This window comes from Callospermophilus lateralis, chromosome 18, assembly GCF_048772815.1.
Source record: "Callospermophilus lateralis isolate mCalLat2 chromosome 18, mCalLat2.hap1, whole genome shotgun sequence".
In the NCBI taxonomy this organism is placed as follows: Eukaryota; Metazoa; Chordata; class Mammalia; order Rodentia; family Sciuridae; genus Callospermophilus; species Callospermophilus lateralis.
Genome location: NC_135322.1, coordinates 8,662,698 through 8,677,237, shown reverse-complemented (window position 1 = coordinate 8,677,237; position 14,540 = coordinate 8,662,698). Strand labels below are relative to the sequence as shown.

The window sequence follows — 14,540 nt, the reverse complement described above, 5'->3', positions numbered from 1 at the left end:
TGTTTGCCTATTCTTCCTTCATTCCTGAATACTCTCTTAATGTTCTTAAATCTAGCCATGATGTCTCCCAAAGACAATGGGCAGTTATATCCTTGAATGTCCATGAGGTATGGAAGTTGTGATAAATATGTAAATGCTGGTTCTAGAGATTTGCCCATGCTGTACACTAATCATAGGTTCAGGACACTGTGAGCAGAAGCCAGGACACCCTACCTTCTGGATGTACTGGGGTAGACTTAAGAGAGAACCCATTATTCCTTTAGTGCTCAACTTAACAGTTATCATGTACGAAAGTGCTTGGCCATCCATGAAAAAAATGATTTTCAAAACCATAACTGGATTGTAGCCAACAGTCCTGGGTGGGAAAGATTGAAAGTAAAGTCCCAGTTCATCAACCTGCCAAGTGACTGAGCAGCACATGCAGTTCAAAGCTTCCACATTAAAGCACCGCTCATAGGCCAGTGAAAACTCCCTTTGATTCTGACAGAGAGGAATCCTGCAGGGCTCACTTATTTCTTATCATCTGAGAAACTGAATAGACTTGCATTGGGTTTCCATTTAGAATACCAACTTGCAATGCCAGCTCTGGACATGGAGAACATGTGAGCATTATCATCAAATGGATTGTCCTTCAAATCCTTGACTTTGCCCTTTCTAGTGGGCACATTAGGTAATGGACTCGCTAACACAGGGGTTATTTGATATCTTTGCTCATAGGCTTATGGCAGAAGGAAAAAAACAGGTGTTTAACCTTCATGGGAGTTTGTGATTTTATTTTATTTTTCATTACTGGTGATTAATCCTAGGGTCTTGTGCCTTGTACCGGCAGAATGTAACTACCAGAGTTACATTCTCAGCACTATTTGTATTTTTTTTTTGAGACAGAGTCTCATTACATTGTCCAGGCTGGCCTCAAACACTGGCCTTCCTATAGTACCTGAGATATAAAGCAGCCTGTGCTACCACCATCTGGCTAAGTTTTGTCACATATAAAAATTGAATAATGTAGGTAAGACAGAATATTCTGGAAACTGTATTAGTCAGCTAAGGCTGCCAACACAAAATGCCTCTAGAGCTGAGCAGTCGACCATACAGCCTTCCTGTCAACCCACACACATACCTAACCCCATCAGACCTCAGGCTATTTACATTTGGGCTCTGCCAGGAAGCACTGCTGAAAGACGGGGTGCAGAACTCCCTCCCTTCCAACCTTCCTCAGGTCTCTGGGAAGCCACATGACTGGCTCAGAAGGGCCCTTCTCATCACTCTAACATGGCAACTCTGACAACTCCATCTCCCCCCTTACCATGGTTTAATAGTCCACAGTAATTATCTCTGCCTGACTTGTTACTCCATATTCACATCCTCACCTACATTTATATACACATCTGTGAATATGTGAGTTTATACCTTTCTCCTCAACTATACTGCATATTCTGGGATGGTGGGGACTTTGCTTTATATAACACTTTATCCCCAGTAAGGTAAAACATTGCCTGAAAAATAGCACAACTCAACCACCATTTGTTGAATGGAAGAAGACCAAGCGTTCCTTGTAGGTTTGGTGTAAAGAATTTGAGATGTAATGTGGAGAGAGCATTTAGGCAAAAAAAAAAAAAAAAAAAAAAAGGCAGCTACTGAGCTATCAAGAAGAATGATTGTTGCCCTCTTTGAGTTTAAGTGGAAAAAGCTTTGTCCATGGGCTGCTGGCATAATTGTTGCCAATGTGTTCATGTTCATTGCAGGTGTAGGACATTATCAGTTGCTCATGGAGAAACATAAATAAAATATTGATACTTTTGGGCACAGTAGGTTTAGCTGGATGACTCCTCAGGTCGGATACATCAGAATTTGATTCTCTTTTCTGCCATGGAACAAAATCATCATCCTAAGTCATTAGTAATGTTAGAAATGCTGTCCTTCTTGTAGAACTAATCATGATAATAAAAATTATTCAAAAGTGATTATTCTACCATATAAGAAAGCACCCAAAGACCTTAAGTTATGGAAAGGTAGAAATTCAGTTTATATAGAGAAATCAAGCCTTACAAAGTTAAGCAAACTTGCCAAGATGTTACAACTGGTCATATGTGAGGTGGGGATTCAAATCTCATGGCATCTGATTCCAGCATGCTCTAAGTCACCATATCATTTCACCTCTTCAGACACTCCAATCATGAGGCCTTTATATCCACCCAGGTAGAACTGTATTATCTACATGGAGAGTGAAAGTGCTTGACTCAAGTCTTTCCCCTAGTGGATTTATCCAGAACAGCAAGTGAGAGCCTTCAGTTCTCTCTGTTCATAATTCTCTCTGGAGAATTAATGGAAAGCTTGGCTGGATAAAAAATTGTTGGCTTACATGTATTTTTATGAGTAATTTTATAACATTTCGTTTACTCTTTACTGTCATTGAATTTCCTGAGACATGTGGTTTAGTCTGCTTTCTCTGGTAACTGAATGTTTATCAACTGATGAATGCAGAAAAAAGTGGGGTACAGAAAATAAAAGCATCTATTCAGTCATAATAAAACATTCATTCTGTCATTGATGGACATATGGACAGACTTATGTCATAAGTCTAGTTAACATATGACATTATAAGTGAATTAAACCAGGCACAACGACCTATACCATATCTTTAACTCATAAGGAGAATCTAGAAAAGTCAATCTCAATGACAAGAGATCAGAACAGTGTTCACCCTCAGGAGGGTAGGGAAGAGTGGAAAGAGGTTGGCTTACAGAAATAACATAAGAGTTAGATAGGCAGAATAAGTTCTGGTGTTCTATGGAAATGTATTACTATCACTAACTCTAATGCATCATGTGTCTTGAATTAGAGGCAACTATTTTAAACAAACATTTTGTCACTGTTCAAGCAATCTGGTTGCTTCAAATTACAAAGTTTCCCTTGGATATGAATCATCACTGACTATTTGGGGTTCATATTGCCACTTACACAGAATACCTTGTACATGTGTCAATTGAAGCCTTCCGTTATTAGAATGTAGTTTTCTTGTTCAGTATTACTGGATCCTTCCCTTGAAACTATGATTATTCCTGTGTCTGATTTTTGCCTGTCTTCTTTATTTAACCCTTTTCTGAAATTATTTTTATCTCTTCAACATTGTTGTTTCATTTTTTTTTCTCCATTAGCTTTGTATTCGTTCTTGCATTTGGTGATTGTGATTTTGGTGGTATTTTCTCTGGCTCTGCTTTTAATTTTCATCTTCATTTATGTTTATTTTTCTTGGCTTCTAACTTTGGTTGTGTAGGTTTCTAAATCATGTCCTGCTGTTGGAAGGTACAAAATTTGTGGGGTAATTAGAAATATTTGTTGCTTCTCTCAAACCTGAGCTGCTAATTGTTAAGATAGGAGATGTGGAGACACACACACACACACACAGATGATCATGTGTGAACTGATGGATCATCCCATGTTTTAAGCAGCCATAATCACTGCATAATCTGTATTGTCAAGAAAAAAGTCTTTATATGTCTTGTTTAATTTACCTAAGATGAATTCCATGAGTGACATTTTGGGAAAACTGCATAAAACAAGACATTCTGCATGGAGCCAGCTCTTCTCAGAACTGGAAACCTGGATGGAACACATGGGAGCAAAGGGAGCCTGGAATATCCTGGAAGGCTGCAATGAGAACCTCTGCTCACATCCTCAACAACACATGTGCAAGATCACCACAAAAGTACTCAGACCCCAGGGTCGTGGGCGACTAACAACTCAGAATGGTAGAAAGTTCTTAAAGAGGGAATGTCTTCACTAACTGACAGCAGAACTAGCTCGGAACCAAGTTCATTTACTTCTCACTTGAAATGTCAAGGTTTTGAGGCCAAGCTCTTGGGGCAAGGAGAAAGATTTATTTTGAAAGATAGCAAACCAAAAGGATGGGAGGCTATCACCAATGAGGGCATCCTAGGGAGCTCCATTATGCTAAATGGTTACACAGAGAGGGAAAGAAGGAACAGAGGGATAATGAGCAGGAAAGAATCATGACTGGAGACTCCTAGGTGCCACTCCCATGGCCCAGAACAGGACACTGTCTTAATTACTCTCATCTTAGTGTATGCAGCATTCATGAGAAGGAGGTATATTACATAAGTTTAGTTCAAATTAATGTTGCAGAACAACTCTGGGTGAACCATTTCATAAATGATTATTGTCTACATAGAGAAGTGATCAGAAATTGAACCAAAGATTTCAGGTAGGAAAGGAGACAGGAACACTCTGAAGGGAAGAGATGGCAAAGTTTTCAATTCTATTTTAATTATCCATCAAGTTGTGGGCCAAAATATAGTCAGTGCTTTCAGAAAAGTGGTCTTCATGTTCCTTCAAAGAAATCTAGGCAATCATTATCATCATATAATACACATGCCAGAGGCACTATCTATGGCAAATATACCCATAGACTAATAATATAATGCTCCATTACACAATCTCCAAAATTAGTGAATGTTAAAATCATTAAGAGGTGAATTTGAGTTTCTTATCTCCTTATTGTTGGCTCCCTGTGAGTATACCCTTTGTTTGGTAATAATAATAGCAGCAATAGCAGTAGTAAAGCCAAATAAAAGCAAATGAATCTAGAAGGTTATTTAGGTTTCGTTGGGTTGCAAATTATTGGAAAGAATTTGGCAACACCTTATCAAGAGGCCAATGAATGAACTGCTTGTTTGCTTCTAGAGGCACATCCTAGGAAAAGCCTTATCTTGTTTACATTCTGTCCCACCCTCAAAGTAGTGCTTTAAATAAGAGAAAATTGGTAAGGGTCCTTCATGGTAGAACAGGTAATAAAATCATGTCCTGAGGCTCAATACAATTCTTAAGCAGTCTTTGTATGTCACCATGGATGAAACTCAGACATACATTGCATTGTAGAAATGTGAGTGGATGAATCCATGGCACAATTCTACATGTATATAAGTTTTAAAAGCTCCATAAATACCATTTTCTGCTTGCAGTCAAATACCACAGGAGATGAAAATCCTATTTTTCAAGTCAGAATAACAAGTGATGTGAAGATACATGCTAAAAAAAGGAGCCTAAACTGCTACACCTTTTTTTTCTTATTTTAAAAAAATAGACACAGTTGTAATAGTCTTATTATTTATAAAACCTTAAATAGATTTGCAACATTTCAAATTTTTTAAAAATCTTGGATACCACAAAGTGAATAGAGAAGAGATACCTTGGCAATTTTTAACCAATAATTGATCAAGGAAGAAAATTTTTTATAATTGAAGGCTCCAGGATGACATACCAGATGTGATACCATGACCACATGTCATGCACATTTTAAGGAACACAAATAATCATCAGAGGCCTGGTTGTGGTGGCTCATGCCTGATCCCAGCCACACAGGAAGCTGTGGCAGGATGATGTGAGTTCAAAACCAGTATCAGCAACTTAGGGAGGTCCTAAGCAACTCAGGGAGACCCAGTCTCTAAAAAAAATTCAAAAAAGGGCTGGGGATGTGTCTTAGCGGTAAAGCACCCTTGGGAGGAAGGAAGGCCGGCATCAGTACATGTGTAAGATCCAAAAGTTTGGACATTATTCCCAGGGGAACAGCCCCTTAGGAAACCTTTCATCTTCTCCTATACTTTATCAAAGGCTTCGGCTTGGGCCACTGTGAAGTGATTCTCCCAGTCCTCACAGGAGCCTGGCAAACACGAAGCAGAGACTCAGATGAGAGCTACCCACAGGTCTGACCCCAGCACATCTCCCTGATGTGTCTTGCCATCACCTGGGAAGGACACTGGGGCTAACAGCAGAGCGTCCAGGGCTCACTGGGGAGCCGCCTGACCACCACACCCTTTCATACTTTACCCTCCTGGAAATGATTTCCTGCCTTCCCTCTGGTCTCTCCTGGCCCAGCCCACACACTATGTGCCCTTAATGATGGCGGCCACATCTTCTGTCAACTTCTCTGACCTCTGTATCTGCCACGTGTGCTAAGAAAACAGCATTTCTGACCTGGTTGTCTTGGTGGAGTATAACTGGTCTCCTGCTTTCGACTGCTCTTCAGAAGCCCTCCCCTACACGGCAGCCATCTTGATCTCTCCCAGAACCCGTGGGATCCAGCCACTTCCGGCTCCGTGTCTCCCAGACTTCCGGTTTTAGTGCATGCCCTTTTAGGTCCTAGGTGATTGGGTTCCTGGTGTGTTCCGACCCTCTCCTGTGTGGTTTTCCATTTGCGTCCTCCACTCCCTTGCACTTGCCCTTCTGATTTTGGGCTGGACCCCGACAACCTGCCCCACTCCTCTGTTTGCATTTCATGTTGCTTCCGCCTGGAGTGCTGTCCTCATGGATGTCACCACAGCTTCTCGGGGTCCTTCAAGACTCCACTCCAGCACAGTCTTTTCACCGAGGTTCGCTTTCCTACCAGTTCATAACTGTACATCTTCTTCCATGCTGTGTAAAATTTCAGGATGAGGGGTTGACTGTTTCCATTCTGACAGCTAAAGTTCTAAATCTTACTAATTCATAATCCTACATATCCTTTAGGTGTAAATTTCTGTCCATATTTCTTTTCATTCCTTACCTTTCAAAAATCTCCCCCAAACTCCTGTGTATTATTTGCTAGGGCAGCCATACCAAGACACCACAGTGGGGGCGCCTTAAAGACTTGAAATGTCTCTCCTGGGCCAGGAGAGACGAGAGGGAAGGCAGGAAATCATTTCCAGGTGGGTAGAAGTATGAAAGGGTGTGATGGTCAGATCAAGTTGTGGGAAATGTTGATTGCTTCTGCTGATTGTTGGGTAGACCTCAACAATTGATTGTTGGGAATTCCAGTCCTCTTCCCTTAGTGTGTAGATATTGGTCTTTTCCTGTGTTTTCTTATTGTCTTCTTTGTGTTTCTGTGAACATTTCCTCTTCTGTGGTTACCAGTCATTGTGAATTACAGCTAATCCAAAGGGCCATTTTAACCTATTTACCTCTGTAGAGTCCCTGCCTTCAAATAAAATTGCATTCTAAGGTCAACATATGATTTGGGGAAAGGTAATTCAGCCCATGCATCTTGGTTATGAAAATTTCTTTAAAAAAATTCTGTCAATCACTAAATTACTAATGTCTTTAGGTGGACAAAATGTTCTTATCTAGGTTTCCTATTGCTTCTAAATACTGAAGCTGTAATGTTCTGTTGGCATCAAGTTTTGAATAAAGCTCATTAGAGATTATTCATCTTTATTTATGTTTGCTATTCTGGTGTTAACATATTTCATAATTTTAATATTGTAATCTGAAGGACTGTGGTTGTGTCAAAACACTTGTTAATTATTGCCCTTAAACCGAATTAGTAGTTTATTTATTTATTTTTTTGTTCTTTCTTTCATTTTTTTTATCCAACTCCATATTTCCCCATTCACAATGCAGACCAGGCACTGGGCTGAGGTGTACATGGGGTAGACTTACTCTGCCTCCTCTTGCTATACAGCCAGTGTAAGAACACAGCCTGTGGTAAGCATCAGGGGACCCAAATTAATAATTTAATAGAATTTATTAAATCACATTTTTTTTGTTGATCCAGAAAACCAACATAGAAGGGCTATTTTGTTCCAGGCACTGTCTTGTAAATTAAAAGTGGTCAACATTAGTAATAAGCCAAATGGCTGTAAAATAAGTAAATTGTTGTGTTGGTTTTGAAGTGTTCACCAAAGCCCATGTATTAAGGGTTTGCTTCCCAGCCTTTAGGATTATGGGTGTTTGTGGAGCATTTAGGTGATGGAGCCTAATGGAAAGAGGTTACATCTCCTGGGATAAAGTTTTGAAGGTGATATGGAGACCTTTCCATTTGTTCTCTCTCTTTGCTTCCTGGTCACCATGATGTGCCTCTGAGTCAAAATAAACCTTTCTCTTTTAATTTGTTCACTTCAGGAATTTTGTCACAGACAGGCAAAGCTGACTAACATATATAATTGCTTTAATCTTAAAATCAGATACCTTACCACTAAGTGGGTGATTTTCATAGCTGCACTTCTCCTAGGTAGTCCATGAGGGGTGATGTGTCCTGAGAAGGTAAAGGTTCCACAGATCATGAAAATAGATCACTAGAATACCCTTGGATCAGGCCAGTCAATATTTAATACAGCTTTCCAGGACATAATGATTTTTATAATGCATTATCTAATTATAATTGATTCCATCAACTTAAAAATTAATCTCAGCCTCCTATGTATATTTTAGATGAAGCAAAGTGCACAGATCTAACCTGGGAATAGAGAGGCATGGTTTTATTGCTTTTTATCCTTTTCTTTCTTGTTAAAAAAATCTAACCCATATACCCATTCTTAATTCACTGCTGTTGTAAAAAGTAGTAAAGCATGGTGATAAGTTTAGTCTCTAGTAACAAAGGCCTTGTTTTGAAAATTTATTAATTTATTTTGTGGTGCTGGTGATGGAACCCAGGACTTCACATGTGGTAGGCAAGTGCCCTACCACTGAGCTACACCCTGGCCCAGAAACTAGGTTTTCTAAAGGAATTATGACGTTGGGGCCATGTAGATTATCACACTTTTCTAAGCAAATAATATCTCAAGATATAATCATATGCGAACATGGAAAAAATGATACCACATATTATTGTAAAGGTTTCGCTGATAAATTAGTTATAAATTCAGATCGCCAGTTTAACAAAAATAATCACACTGTAATTTTTAACTATCATTGTTACGATTACTTCTCCTGATTCTGAAGGTCACATGCCAAATGCCATGTGTAAATGGAGTGGACTAAAAGTCTCATGTGGTTGCCCTTTGGAAGAATCATCCTAAAAAAGCAGATGTAAAGGCTATTTTCTTGGAATTATGCAGCAAAATGAGTAGTAGCTGCACTAATTAATCTGACAAAAAACTTTTGGTTAATTTTCAATGCCTTTCTTTGTTAAGCAATCCTCTTTTTATTTTTTTAGGCTTTTCACAGGCCTGTATTCCACAGCCATGCTTCTAATGCCCACTTCCTCCAGCCACACACCTCCTGCCTTCAGTTATCCTGCAATTAATCCCTTCAGATGATTAATTCACCAATTGGGCAAAAGCTTGCTTAACACAATGATTTCATCTCTGAATCTTCTTGCATTGTTTTGCACATAAGCTTTTGGGGGACACATTACATCCAAACCGTACTGTTTTCCCCATATATTGTCCTAGGTGACACCACAATCTGGAAACATATCCCTTCAAAACAAAAGTGTTTTCTGTCATGATGATGAGCTCTTGTGTGTGGTGTGACTTTTTTTTCCTGATGAATCCCCTGTTGAAGGTGGTGGAAGATGCTGGGCTATCAGATATTGTCATCAAGATGAAAGAATCATTGATTTTCCCTATTTGTTTTGCAGTGAACTGGGTGAGATTTGAGAAATAGATATTGTGAACGATGGTCAACCGTTTGCTATTATTATGCCCTTTTGGCCTCATACAGAGAATTTCTGGCAGTGATCTGAGTTGCTATTCCTGGACTGGAAACAAATTGAAAAACAAGCATAAGGACATAGAAATGTGAACATATTCAATGCATATTTTAAATATCATAATGCAAGAGAGAAAACATAGTCCAGTCTTCCTTGAGTGTTTCCTAAATGTTCTCTCTTTGCTCCGAGATCCCACCCAGGGCACAACATCACAAAGGGTCATCATGTTTCTTTTGGCTCTTCTTAACTGTGGTGTTTTATCATACAGTTTTTGTTCTTTCATGACATCAACATTTTTTAGGACTACCTGGTGGGGTGTTTCATTGAATGCCCTGCATTGGGATGGAGATATATATATATATATATATATATATATATATATATATATATATATTAATAAGTAGACTGGGATCACAGAATTAGAAGAGGAAGGTCATAGAGGTAAAATCCATCATATCATCTATTATATCATGTGTACTTACTATCAATATGACTTCCAAGTGATGATTGGAACTTGGTCCTTAGAGCATGAGTCTAATATTTCTGTTGTAAATTTACATTATCCCTCCTCCCTCCCTATATGTGTATAATTTATACATGAACTGAGACCCAAATTCATTTTTGGAACATATTATGTAAAGTTCCTTCAGGATTATTGTACAAAACAATGGGCCTGAATGTTTTAAAGTGTCAAATTGTTATGTTAAAAAAATAAAGAGAAGCCGGCCAGATATTTTCTAGATGAAAGGAAAATATAAACTAGGTAGAATGTGAACTCTGGATTGGATCCTAGAAAACATGTACACACACACACACACACACACACACACACACACACACACATCATAATATAATTATATGATTGAAAAAATTGGCTAAGTTTGAGTGTTGATCATGAGTTAGATATAATATATTATTGCCATTAATTTCACTGATTTCTATGATTTTACTTTAACTTATAGGCTATAGTATGGTTCTTAGAAAATATACACTGAATTATTTTTTGTGGTACTGGAGATTCTTTCCTGGGTCTCATGCATGACAGGTGCTCTATCACTGATCTACATCCCCAGCCCTTTTTAATTTTTTTTTTTGAGGGAGTGTCTTGCTAAGTTTCCTGAACTTGCCATCCTCCTGAGTAGCTGGAGTTACAGGAAAATGACATAGTAGATGTTGCAAATGTCAAAAAAATTAAATTTGTGTGACCTGAACTCTTGTGTTTGTTATAGTTTTTGCAAGAGTTTCCTAAGTATGAAGATATTTCAAAATAAAAGTTTACAGTGAAATCAACAGATGTACCCTAAGAATGATAAGTTGGAAGGAGACTGTGTAACCATGAACTGTGACTTCTTTGAGTGTGAAGGACAATAAGTTATGTGCTTTTAGTTTTTAGGGACTGAGACAAGAGAATTCATGTATCTTATACACTGAAGGTCCATAACAGTGATGGTTTCATCTAACTCATTTATTTTCCAGTGCAGGTTCTGAGGGTCAATGGCTTCACACATTCATGCAACATGTCAAAGGGAGAAGATGATCCAAGATGCTGGCAATGAGGTAGGATACAGATTTCTACTCCTTCACAGTTTGGAATCAAAGAAGTGAGAGAACAGCAGAACAGAGTGGTGGGTGACAGCAGGAAAACATGGACCCACAATCTTGGAATGTCAGAAGCTCAGAAGGACTCAGAAATTCTGCTGACCAGAACACACACACACAGGAAAGAATTTGCTCAACTGAAACCAGCACCTTCACAATCAAGGCAGCTCTGGGATGGGGAGTAATTGAGGGAATAGAAGAAGAAGCACAGCCAACAAGCTTTCTTTGGATACAGTGGTAGAAAAGAAACTGAAAGTTAGGTAAGCTGGGATAGAAATCCAGGAAGGTTTGGAATGATGTGTCTCAAACCCTGGAAAAAAAATAAAACTGCAAAGATTACTGTATCCAGTAAAGTGATCCTTCAGAATTGAAATAGAAAGGAAATCCATCCAAGATAAGCATAAACCAACAGAATTTGTGACCACAAAACCATGATTACAGAAAATGCTTAGAAAAATCCTATAATAAAATCAAAAGGAGACAGAAGCAAGGTGCACAAGCAGAATGGCAGACAGACAGAAGGGCAGACAGACAGAATGACAGAGTGGCTTCTTGCTCAAGCTGCCAGTTTATGTGTATCAATAAGTTGCATTAGGTCACTGGCATCAGTAGTACATTATTGTCATTGTATCATTAGGTAGGTTACAGAGTTAGGAACCTTATGCAGCTTATTCCTCAGTTACATACTAAAATTGCAATGTACAACGTTAAGAGTTTTGTGTAGCTCTCAAGAAAGTCCATTGTTTAAAGTGACTGTGATCTGAACACGGTCAGGCTCAGCTGAGCTTGGTGAAACATTGTGATTCTTTAACAAGAGACTTTCTTTATTTTCAGGAGCTGTCTGCCTGAGATCAAGGTCCAGGCTGAGAGGACCCCAGCACATGCAGAACACTGCTAAAGCAGCTAGACATTCTATACCTTTGCACAGAAACTTTCTAGCAGGTAAGCATGCCCCAACTATGAAGTCATCAGAGATCCCAATCCCCAACCCACAACCCTTACAAATCCTACACACAGAGTAAAACACAAACAAGAGGTTGGAAATGGATGAATTGCATTAGAGGAATGTTAAGCAAATGATGATTGTGACCAAATTAAACATCAGAAATAGATAAAATGGCAGAAAGTAATAAACATCTCTATTATAACACTGAATGTAAATGGTCTCGATTCTTCCATTGAAAGACCTAGACTGGCACAGCAGAATAAAAAACAGGACCCAAGTATATTTTGTCTGCAAGTCACTCACTTCATGGGCAAAGACAGCTACAGGTGGAAAGTGAAAGGATGGAAAGATTTTCCATGTACATAGAGACCCAAAGCCAGCAGTGGTTGCAGCTCTCATATTCAGGAAAGCAGATGTCAAACTAAAATCAACCAGAAGAGACAGGAGGATCACTTCATACTGGTAAAGGCACAATCCAACAAGAATGTATAATGATAGTATGATTTATGCTTAACCATTGGCATATCTGAATCAGGGCGCAATTGAGTAAAAACATGCCAATGCGCTCTGAGAGTGCTTGAGACATGTCAGGGACATTTTATTATCTCCAGATTAGAGTGAGAAAAATAGGGGTTCAGCATGGTTAAGGGTATTACCAAGTCATGCAACTGCTAAGTGACTTAGCTGGGATTAGAATCCAGAAAGTGTCATTCCAGGGTCTGTTTGTAGTGGGTGGGATTTGGTTCTCCACAAACATATGTCCATCTTCTGACCACTGAAGTTCAGAAATGTGAGCTTATTTGGAAAGGAGTCTTTGCAGATGAAATTAAGTTAAAGGAAAAAAAAAACTCAAGATGAGATAATTTTAGATTATGTGTTGGGCCCTCAATCCAATGTCCAGGGTCTTGTTAGAGACAGAAGAGGAGAAGACACACAGAGGAAGAAGCCCAGGTGAAGATGGAGGCAGACGTGGAAGGGATGCAGCCACAAGTGCAGAAACACCTGCATCCACTGGTTCCCGGGAGAGGCGCAGATGGATTCTACCCTAGAGCGTCCTGTGGGAGTGTGGCCCACTGACACCTTGATTCTGGTCTCTGGCATCAAGAACCACGTGGGAGTAGGCTCCTGTTGTCAGCACCCCGAGTCTGTGGTCCTTTGTTACAGCAGCCACAGGAAGCTAATACAGTGAGCTTTAATCCGGGTTCAGGGCTTCTTCCTGAGCTTGCCAGTCTCCCCTCTTAGTTGGTGCCCCCCTTTTCCATTGTTCCAAGTTGAAGTTTTCTAACAAGTTTCAGGACCTCATATTTCCTCAGGGCATCTCTGGTTTCTGTTATCTTGTGTAGGGAGAATCAAGGACAGTCTCCAAAAAGGAGCACAGAACTCAGATCGCCTCTCCTGTTCTATTTGATCCTCACGTAGAAACACGAACACACAGTGTGGCCGCTGAAGGAATTTGAGACTTTTCTAAACTTCTTCACACACCAGTCTTGCCCAGGAACCTGCAGAATTTACCCATGATCCTCCTGGAGAGGAGGTGGTGAGTGCTGGGCAGGGAGGCAGAGGAGGCCTGAGGTCATCCTTGCCCCAGGGAAGCAGTGACGCTCCATTTCATGGCACTGCCCAGTGGTGTCACATCTCTGCTCTGAACAGGAGCCTGAGAAACTGAACAAAATTGTGAGCTCTGCCTCTCATGTCATGATTCTTATCAATAAACTATATTGTTTCTTTTGATTTTTAAGAGCCAAACCATTTTATTATTGTCTTTCCAGATTTATAGGACCCTTGCCTGCAGCATTGTATGCAGCCAGGTGGATCATCAGGGATGAAGGACCTCTGCTTTCTCTGGGGGACTTTCCCACAATCCTCTGATGATTCCCACAGCACATCAGGTGTGGCATCCTACCTCTGCACCTTAAGTGGTTTTCTTTCAAGCAATATCCAATGCGGTTTCATCACTTTGAAATAGCTTTAAGCTTTGTCTTAATTCTGGAATTCAACCTATTTCCGATGAAGTTATTACTAATCCTTAGGCTCTGTAGACTTTCCACCATGCTGTTTCCTCTTTGTTTATTCCCTTGTTCTTATTTTATTTTTGTCTTATTTATTTGCTTGAGGTTAATTTTCTTTGTTCCTTCTTGAGTTTGTGCTGCCTGACCTCTACTGCATCTGAGGAATTTGGGACTGTTTGTAGTCTTTCTTTCATGTTGATCTCATATCCATTTTCTTTTTAAATTGATTTAAAAAATGACAGCAGAATGCATTACAATTATTATTACACATATACAGCACAAGTTTTCATATCTCTGGTTGTATATAAAGTATGTTGACACCAATTCGTGTCTTTATACATGCACTTTGGATAATGGTGGCTATCACATTCCACCATCCTTGCTAATCCGCGCCCTCCCTTTCCCTCCCACCTCTGAATCATATCCATTTTCTTTCTTTCTTTCCTTTTTTTGTGGTGCAAGGGTTTAAACCCAGTGCCCCCCTCATGCTAGGCCAGTGCTCTATCACTGAGCTATACCTTCTGCACTGAGAATCAGTTTTCTTTGTTATGTCTTCTTC

General features: G+C 39.5%; 1 non-coding gene across 1 annotated transcript; it reads right to left on the bottom strand.

The window, feature by feature from the left end:
• Positions 1 to 7,370: 7,370 nt before the first annotated feature.
• LOC143384604 (small nucleolar RNA SNORA51) lies at positions 7,371 to 7,496 on the bottom strand. The gene has a single exon (XR_013089396.1). It is a non-coding gene; the product is annotated as a small nucleolar RNA SNORA51 (small nucleolar RNA).
• Between the last annotated feature and the right edge of the window lie 7,044 nt (positions 7,497 to 14,540).